This window comes from Theropithecus gelada, chromosome 5 (assembly GCF_003255815.1).
Source record: "Theropithecus gelada isolate Dixy chromosome 5, Tgel_1.0, whole genome shotgun sequence".
In the NCBI taxonomy this organism is placed as follows: Eukaryota; Metazoa; Chordata; class Mammalia; order Primates; family Cercopithecidae; genus Theropithecus; species Theropithecus gelada.
In genome coordinates, this window is record NC_037672.1 from 37,657,341 (window position 1) to 37,667,350 (window position 10,010).

The window sequence follows — 10,010 nt, forward strand, 5'->3', positions numbered from 1 at the left end:
GGGGGAAATTTGCTGGTTTCTATAAATAAGAGGTTTGAGATATAGAAATACATTTATTTGTATATATGTATACATACATATATGTATGGGATTACACCTGTAATCCCAGCACTTTGGGAGGCTAAGGCAGGTGGATTGCTTGAGTCTAGGAGTTCAAGACCCGCCTGAGCAACATGGTAAAACCCTGTCTCTACAAAATATACAAAAATTAGCTGGGCATCTCATACATATATATGTATATATGTGTGTGTATATATATACACACATATATACTTATATGTATATGAATATATATCTACATATGTATATGTGTATATGTATATGTGTGTGTATATACATATATATATATATATACACACACACACACACTTTTTTTTTTTTTTGAGACACCATCTCACTCTGTTGCCCAGGCTGGAGGGCAGTGGTGTCATCTCAGCTCACTGCAACCTCTGCCTCCTGGGCTCAAACGATCTTCCCACCTTAGTAGTAGTAGGTAGGACTACAGCCATGTGCCACCATGCCCAGCTAATTTTTGTATATTTTGTAGAGATGGGGTTTCACCATGTTGCTCAGGCTGGCCGTGAACTTCTGGACTCAAGCAATCCACCTGCCTTGGCCTCCCAAAGTGCTGGGATTACAGGTGTGAGCCACTGTGCCTGGCCTCGATTTTTTTTTTTTTTTTTTTATGTCAGGTAAATTGTATCATTTAGATAAAAATCATTCTTTTTAATGTAAATTCAGTCATATAATTATAATGAAGACATAGAACAATTCCATCCCTCCTTAAAATTCCCTCGGCCTCCTTTATATTCACCCCGTCCCCCAGGCCTATTTTATTTCCCTGTACTTTCACCTCTTACATATGTGTGTCACCTTTTTGAGTCTGGTGTCTGTTGTTTCACACTACGTATTTGAGATTCAACTATGTGGTTACATGTATCAGTAACTTGTTCCTTTTAATTATTGAATAAGGATATACAACAATATGCTTATACATTTACCAGTGGAAGAATATCTGGATTATCTTCAATTTGAGGCAATTATGAATAAAGCCACCATAAATATTCATGTACAGGTATTATTAACCTTTTTGTTCAATTTTTGGGTTTTCTGTTCCTTGCTCTTGGGTAAATACTTAAGAGTGGGATTGCGAGATTGTGTGCTAAGTAAAGATTTAGCTCTTTAACAAATTGCCCTGCTCTTTTCCAGAGCAGCTATGCCATTTTGCATTTCCACCAGCAATATGTGAGCGTTCCAAGCTATTCTACAACCTCACCCACACTTGCTATTGTCAAGTGTTTTGTTTTGTTTTGTTTTATCCAACCAAATAGGTGGGGCAGTATCTCATTGTGGTTTTAATTTGCATTTCCTTCATGACTTATGATGAGCATCTTTTCATGTGTTTATTTGCCAGCCTTATATCTTCTTCAGTGGAGAATCTCTTAAAATCTTTTGCACATTTTGTATTGGGTTGTTTGTTTTCTTATTATTACATTCTGAGAAGTCTCTGTACATTCTAGATATGCGTCATGTTTTGCTAATATTTTCTCCCAGCCTGTGGTTTGTCTTTTCATTTTCTTAACAGTGGTTTTTCAATAGAAGATATTTTTAATTTTGATAAAGTTTAATTTATCAATTTTTTCTTTTATGAATCAAAATTTTTGTGTTCTATCTAAAAAATCTTTCCCTAACCCAAGGCCACATACATTTTCTCCTCTTTTCTCCTTCTAGATTCCTTATGGTTTTAGGCTTTACACGTACATCTATGATCTATTTGGGCTTGATCTTTGCCCATAAATATAATTTATGAGTTAAGTTCATATATATGTCCAATTGTCCTATCACCATTTATTGAAAAGACTATTCTTTCTCCATTAAATTGATTTTGCGTATTTGCCAAAAAATCAACTAACCATATATGTGTGGGTCAGTTTCTGGGTTCTCTGTTGTGTTCCATTAATCTATGTGTCTATCTTTTCACCAAGACCACACTATTTTAATTACAGTAGCTTTACAACAAGTCTTCAAATTAGTATGAATTTGCTAACCTCGTTATTCTTTTTAAAAATTATTCTGGTTGTTCTAGCTCCTTTGGGCTTCCATTTAAATTTAAGGACCAGTTTATCAGTCTTTCAAAACAAAAGCCTGCTGGGATTTTGCTTGGGATTATACTGAATTTATAGAACAAATGAATTTTTCAATGTAAAAATGTGCTCTATTACTCCATTTATTTGAGTCTTCTTTGATTTCTTTCATCAGTGTTTTATAGGTTTTGTATACAGGTTATGGACATATTTAATCAGATTTATACTTAAGGTTTCTGTTGTTGTTCTGTGCAAGGGATTGGGTTTAGCAGTCATAGAGTGACAGATGATAAGTCCTGGCTTTGAATGAGATGGAGAGTTAAAATTGAGACCTTCTACGTAAATAGTTGAACATAGGCAAACACAAAACACTTCTGGAAGAACATACTTAACCATGACACAGACAGTTTTCACAGAGAAAGCTCTACTTTGATTTAAGTTCACAAGCCAAGCTAACAAAACTCATAAAGAAACATACATTATAAGCAAGAGCACAGATGCTGCAAAGACCACAACAAAGAAATTCCTATGGTAGAACTGTCAGAACACTATATTTAAAGACATGGTAGGATTAATCAAAGCCCTAAGAAAATGGGTATCTGGAAAAGGATTCCAGCCACAATATTAATGAATGGATTCATTCCACACTATTCCTTCTGCTAATTACCTCCCAAAGTGCTGAGATTCTGGGATGAGCCACTGCACCTGGCTGACTATAACAGTTAGATTAAAGGGGTCTAGCCTACCGAGCTATTCTCTTCCTGGTCTTTTGGGCAATGGGTGAGGGGGGTGCTGCACTTCTTATAGTGTTTACCTGGAGTATAACAGTGGTTTGTTTTGTTTTGTTTTGTTTTTTAGATGGAGTCTCGCCCTGTCACCCAGGCTGGAGTGCAGTGGTGCGATCTCAGCTCACAGCAACTTCCGCCTCCAGGGTTCAAGCGATTCTTCTGCCTCAGTCTCCCAAGTAGCTGGGACTACAGGCACCCGCCACCATGCCCAGCTAATTTTTGTATTTTTAGTAGAGACGGAGTTTCGCCATATTGGCCAGGCTGGCCTTGAACTCCTGACCTAGTGATCCACCCGCCTCAGCCTCCCAAAGTACTGGGATTGCAGGCATGAGCCACCGCGCCCACCTCTGAGTTAGGTATTATTATTCCTGTTTTACAGATGACACTGAAGCTCAGAGAAGCCAGGTAACTTACCCAAGACGTGTTTTTTAAAAAAATTTTTGTTTTAATTAGAGATGAAGGGTCTTGCTATGTTGCCCAGGCTGGTCTTGAACTTCTGGGCTTAAGCGATCCACCTGCCTTGGCCTCCCAAAGTGCTGGGATTACTGCATATAAGCCACCGCATTGGCTTTCAATTGTAGAGTGAGGGAGAGGATTATAGAGAGCAGGGAGCAGAAGGAAAAGATATTTTAAACCCACGTCTGAAGTCCCTGGCTCATCTCTGGGTAGCCCAAGCATCAAACTGACCAGAATGAACACAGAAGAAGCTTTGAGAATTGAACTACAGCGTGGAATATCACCACGTTTCAAACTGGCCTCTGTGCACAGCGTGGCTGACCAGAATCGTACTACAAAGCTTCAAAAATTAAGTTAACATTCAAACCACAGCCCACAAAAGTGGGCCAGGATGTGTGCTCTAAATCTAAATGGGTGGACAGCCAGCTAAAATAGAAGATTTAAACAGGAACCAGAGTCTCATAACAGTACACACAGAGTTTCTAAGACATAATCCAAAATTACTCAGCATAGCGAGAACCAGGAAAATCTTACCTTGCATGAGAAAAGAAATCAGCAGACACTACCACTCAAAGGACAGAAACACTGGAATTATCTGAAAAGGGTTTTAAAGTAACTATTATAAAAATTCTCCTAAAAGCAATTATGAACACTCCTGGAACAAATGGAAAACTAGAAAATCTGAGCAAGAAATACAAGAAACAAAAAATAATCAAAAGGAGATTTTAGAACCAAAAAGTATAATATTCAAAAAAAAAACCCTGGATGGGCTTAATAACAGAATGGAGGTTACAGAGGAAAGAGTATTATGAAGATAGATCAATGCAAATTATCCAATCTGAGCAACAGAGAGAAAAACAGACTGAAAAAAATATGAACACAGGCTAGGTACCTGTAGCACAATAACAAAAGATCTAACATTCAGAATTCCAAAGGGAGAGAAGAAAGTGCAGGGCTAAAAAATTTTGAAGAAATCATGTCTGAAAATTCCCCACATTTGTTGAAAGATCAAAAAAACTACAGATTCAAGGTTAGCAAACCCCCAAAAGATTAAACTCAAAGAAACCTCTAACCAGATATATCATAATCAAGCTGTTGAAAACTAGACAAATAAAAAAAGATGAGGGGTCAGACATAACCTGCATGAAGCATGGTATTGAATTTTTACATCGACAACTAGATAAATACTAAATACTAGAACTGTAAGTGGTTTTATTTGTATTAAAACATTTAATATTTTATTTTTGCCAAAAATTAAATAAAACTTCTTAGTTTCTCCCTCTACCCAATCCTGTTCCCCTCACTTGCATGCAAGACTTCTTTATTGCAGATGTTTTTCCCCCCTTTAAACCACCTGCATGCAAATCTCTGTTTCAGAATGTATTTCCAGGGAACCTGACCTAGACATGTGCCAACTGGCACAGAGGCAGAAAGAAACAGCCCCCTGTCTCCTCTCAGATGTTGGTATAGTGAGACAAGCAAATGGTGAGCTTGCTGATAGATATTATTATTAAATGTACAAATGTGTAAATAAATTTATAATTTATTTTAAATAGCTTTGATTTCAAATTGTAGATATGTAAATACATAATGGTGTTTTTCCCTTGTATTCTTGCCCCAGGTCCCACAAATATTTCGAGTAAGTCTGCCCTTCCTTCTTGATTTCTATTATATTTTCTAGTTTCTCGTATAGAGGAACATTATTGGTTTTATAATATCATCTTGTATCTGGCAAACAGGCTGAGCTGTCTAATTAATTTTACTGTTTTGCCTGATGATGCTATTGATTTGCTGTTACTGTTTTTTAACACCTGTAATAACTCCAGTAATAACTATTTAATTTTCCCCTAACACCCCCAATCTTCATATCTTTTACGCTTTTCTCGTTTCTTATGGTATCTGCTAAATTATGCAGCACCATGTTAAGCATTAGTAGCGACCATCTGGCATCCTTGTCTTATAGTGGTCTTCATGGAAGTGTGTCGAAAATGGCTCCAATAAGCACGATTTCTGTTGTACGATTTCTGTCATATAACCTTTAACTGGGTAAAACTGGCTCCTTTCCTTTTCTAGTTTTCTGAGTGTTTTCATGTAAATAGGTACTGAACTTTAACAAACGCTCTTTCTACATCTATTTAGATACATTTAGGATTTTTCTCCTTTAGACCATTAATATGATAAATGACAGTGATAGATTTTTTAAATGTAGAACCATCCTTGCATTTCTTGTATAAAGCTTGCTTGTACACAGGATATATAAATATGTAGTTTTAATAAAATGTAAAATTTGGCTAGCTGATGTTTTATTTAGGATTTTATATCCATGGGAATAACTGAAATGAGCTTGTAATTACCTGATCAAGGTTTCATTAACTTCATAAACTGTGTGCAAACGAATGAAGACCAACCAGATGAGAACAGACAAAGGCAATTAATTCAGAACTTGCTAGTAAGGGAGTCGGCCACCGGTATTTGCATTTTGACAGAGATTCAAAGGCAGGGAAAAGAGGGAGAAAGCTTCAGAGCAGAAAAAGGGAAGGCTATAGGTAAGCCCTTATTGGAGGCTGTTAGCCTGGGGAAGCAGGTTAACTCGAAGCAGGGTATCCTATGTGATTGGTTAGGGTGCATATTTAGCTTTATCTGGTTGGAACTAGGTGGAAAGCAGGAATAAAAATCAGGGATGTTGGCTGGGCGCGGTGGCTCACGCCTGTAATCCCAGCACTTTGGGAGGCCAAGGCGGGCAGATCACCTGAGGTCAGTTCAAGGCCAGCCCGGCCAACATGGTGAAACCTCATCTCTACAAAAATACAAAAATTAGCCAGGCATGATGGTAGGTGCCTGTAATCCCAGTTACTTGGGAGGCTGAGGCAGGAGAATTGCTTGAACCTGGGAGGCATAGGTTCCAGTGAGCCAAGATCGTGCCATTGCACTCCAGCCTGGGCAACAGAGCGAGACTCTGTCTCAAAAAAAAAAAAAAAAAAATTAGGGATGCTGTCAATTATTAATCAAGTCCTGGCTATTTTGGACTGATTGTTACATGGGTTATTGTTTGCTTCCTAGACTGTTTGCTAGAGATAGTGGTCTGACTTCCTCCAAGTCTAATTCGTAGATTGCAAGCTGGTTTTCTAGGTTGGTTACAATAGGTAACAGGTTAGCTTCCTAGGCTAGTTGCTGCAGATTGTGGTGCAGAGTTCTGTTTTCATATATACCCTGGCCATTGTCTATTTATATAGACAGTTTCAACTGAGTTGGACAACTTTCACTCTTTTAGTTTTCTGGAACATCTTATAAAAGGCAGATATTCTTCCTTGAAAGTTTGGTAAGATTTCTCTGAAAAACTGCCTGGGCCAAATTCTGGGCAGAGAGGGTTCTTGCTTACCCTTTGAGGTTTTTAAAATAATCTTTACTCTATTGAAATATTCTATTTATTCTTCCACCAATTGTTGCCCTTTATATTTTTCCAGAAATGTATCTGGTTCATCTAAGTTATATTTATTAGAAAACAGTCATAATAGCATTTTACAATTCTTTTAATCTCTAGGTCTATAACTGTTTTCCTCTTTATTATATATTTTGTGTATTTGTGTCTTCCTTCTTTTCTTGATCAGTTTTGCCAGAAGTCTATCTTCCTAATTTTTTTCAAACAGCCAAATATGTTTTTTTAATTAATATCCTGAAGTGCTTTGTGTTAGTTTGTTGGTATCTATTCCATTAAATTCTATTTTCGTCCTTCTTGCTTGAGTTTGCATTGTTGTTATATATTTTAATTTGTGGAGATAATTCCTAACTCATTTGTTCTCAATCTTCTTTGGGTTATTTACTTATTTATTTTTCAAACAATACCCAGTTCATGAGGTTTTTTTAAGAAATGTATTTAAATTTACTGTATGAATCTGTTCTCACACTGCTAATAAGGACATACCTGAGACTGGGTAATTTATGAAGAAAAAGAAGTTTAATGGACTCACAGTTTCACATGGCTGGGGAGGCTTTACCATGGCAGAAGATGAATGAGGAGTAAAGTCAAGTATTACATAGAAGCAGGCAAGAGAGCTGGTGCACGGAACTCCCATGTATAAAACCATCAGATCTCGTGAGACTCATTCGCTACCATGAGAACAGTATGGGGGAAACCGCCCCCGTGATTCAATTATCTCCACCTGGCCCTGCTCTTGACATGTGGGGATTATGACAATTCAAGGTGAGATTTGGGTGGGGACACAGAGCCAAACCATATCAAGCTATAAATGTCTTTCTAAGCTCTGCTTTAATTTGGCGCCCTGAATTTTGTCACTCGCGCAGGCAGAACAGTCACACAGAGTGAACCATTTTGCTCACTGCATAGGTGTGGATGAGCCAGTGAGAAAAGCTCTCTGCAGAAAGGAAGAAATGCTTTTTCTTTGTAGAAAAGGACCTCTAGCTCTCTCCTTCTAGGCCCTCAGGATTGTGACTGTCCAAATCAGGTGCCTCTGTCTGATTCAAATAGAGATGTCTTATAGGATAGTGAGAATCCTGAGGTGGGGCTATTGCTCAGCCCTAAGCATTTTATTTGTCTTATGATTTTGTTAACCCAGGAGTTACTTAGTAGCATTTTATCCAGTTTCCTTGTGTCTGGGATTTTGTTTGAGTAATATACTAGAGTAGATAGGGGCAAATAGACCAACAAGACTGAGGAGACAACTGAGAAATACTGTGCACCCTCGCACCTCTGGGCTCTTGAGATGTAACACAGGCAGTGCCAAACATTAATGGAGGAAAACAGAAGCACTTTAGGAAATGATGTGAAAAGAACTGAATCACTATTTAGGGAAAAACAAAACTGGATTTGCTCCTTTATCTCCTATGCAAAGATGAATGTCTGGTGGAAAAGAAAGAAACTGAAACCTAGTTGAAGAAAATGTAGGCATTCATCATTGTGAGCTCCAAGTTGGGGGAGATATCCACAAGGCTGAAAATGTATAAACCACATAGCAAAATGTTGATAAGTCTGACTATATCAAAATTAATTTATTTCAGCAGAAAAAGTTAGCAGGAGCTAACAGAGTAAGAGAAGATGTTTCCAATATCTATCCAAGGACTGTCCTAAGAACACAAGTAAATCAACATCAATGACCTCAAAAACAACATTGAGTAAGAAAACTAGAAAAAATACAATAGTTTCCCCTTATCCACAGTTTCGTGCTTTCCACAATTCCAGTTACCATGGCCCAAAAATATTCCATGGAAAATTCCAGAAATAAGCAATTCATAAGTTTTACATTGCATGCCATGTTGAGCAGCATGATGAAACCTCGTACTGCCCTGCTATGTCCTGCCTGGGACATGAATCATCCCTTTGTTCAGCCTATCTATGCTGTCTACACTACCCAACCGTTATTCATTTAGTAGCCCTCTAGGCTATCAGATCAAAAAAACCCATAAAAACAAACAAGCAAACAGCATAGTATATATAGGGTTTGGTACTATCTGAGGTTTCAGGAATTCATGGGAGGTCTTGGAACATATCCCCTAGAGACAATAGGGGACTATTGTATTAATATCACACATCACTCATATAAATTAGAAACACATATATGTACAAAGCTACATGTTTTACAAGAACATAGGCGTATTTAAGGTCACAGCTTAAACACAGTAAAGCTGGTAGGGATGGGGATAGGAAAAAGGGAACAGAGACTAAGAAAGAAGGGAAAAAAGAAAATAAGAGTGACTCACACCTCAGCTCAGAGAGTAAGGTCATCATTAGTCTATCCATGAGTAACTCAGTTCTCAGCAGAAAAAACAGTTTAGACCAGAAAACATTTGTAAAATGTCTATCTAGTACCATCACGTGCTAGTGATATAGTCATGTTAGTTGCTTTTCTACACTTATTGTGAAAATCCATGCCACATTGTGCAACCCAGCCTAGATCTGTTTCTTGTTTTGTTTTGTTTTGTTTTTTGAGACAGAGTCTCGCTCTGTCTCCCAGGCTGGAGTGCAGTGGTGCCATCTCTGCTCACTGCAAACTCCACCTCCCAGGTTCACGCCATTCTCCTGCCTCAGCCTCCTGAGTAGCTGGGACTACAGGCGCCCGCCACCATGCCCGGCTAATTTTTTGTATGTTTAGTAGAGACGGGGCTTCACCGTGTTAGCCAGGATGATCTCGATCTCCTGACCTCATGATCTGCCCACCTCGGCCTCCCAAAGTGCTGGAATTACAGACATGAGCCACCGCACCCGGCTATCTGTTTTATTTTTTTAATAAGCAAAAGCATTCAATCTTACCAGTCAGAATTTCCTTGTTATTAAAAATAAAATGGTAGAGCAAAATGCTGAATTGAGTATTTGAAATGAGACAGGCGTCATCTGGTTAATTTCTTTTAAAGACTTCTCTCCCCTAATAAAGAATGGAGTGAACAATTGGTTGTATTTGAGCTTTTAATTAGACCCAATATAATATGCTTACAAGTATTTTGCCTGCCAGGCATCGCAAAAATCACTCTGCTGATTTTACAAGAATTTAATACACGGGAACATAAGTTGGCTGGGATTCAATAAGAGATTATCTTGCTAAGTGAGAATAATGAAAAAAGCAAGGAGAAAACAACTTTATTGGAAGGGGTGGGAGGAAAGAAAAGGCAGGAAGTCACACTGGAAATGAGTTTCAGAAGTACAGAGTTATTTACTCAGGGACAGGTCCTG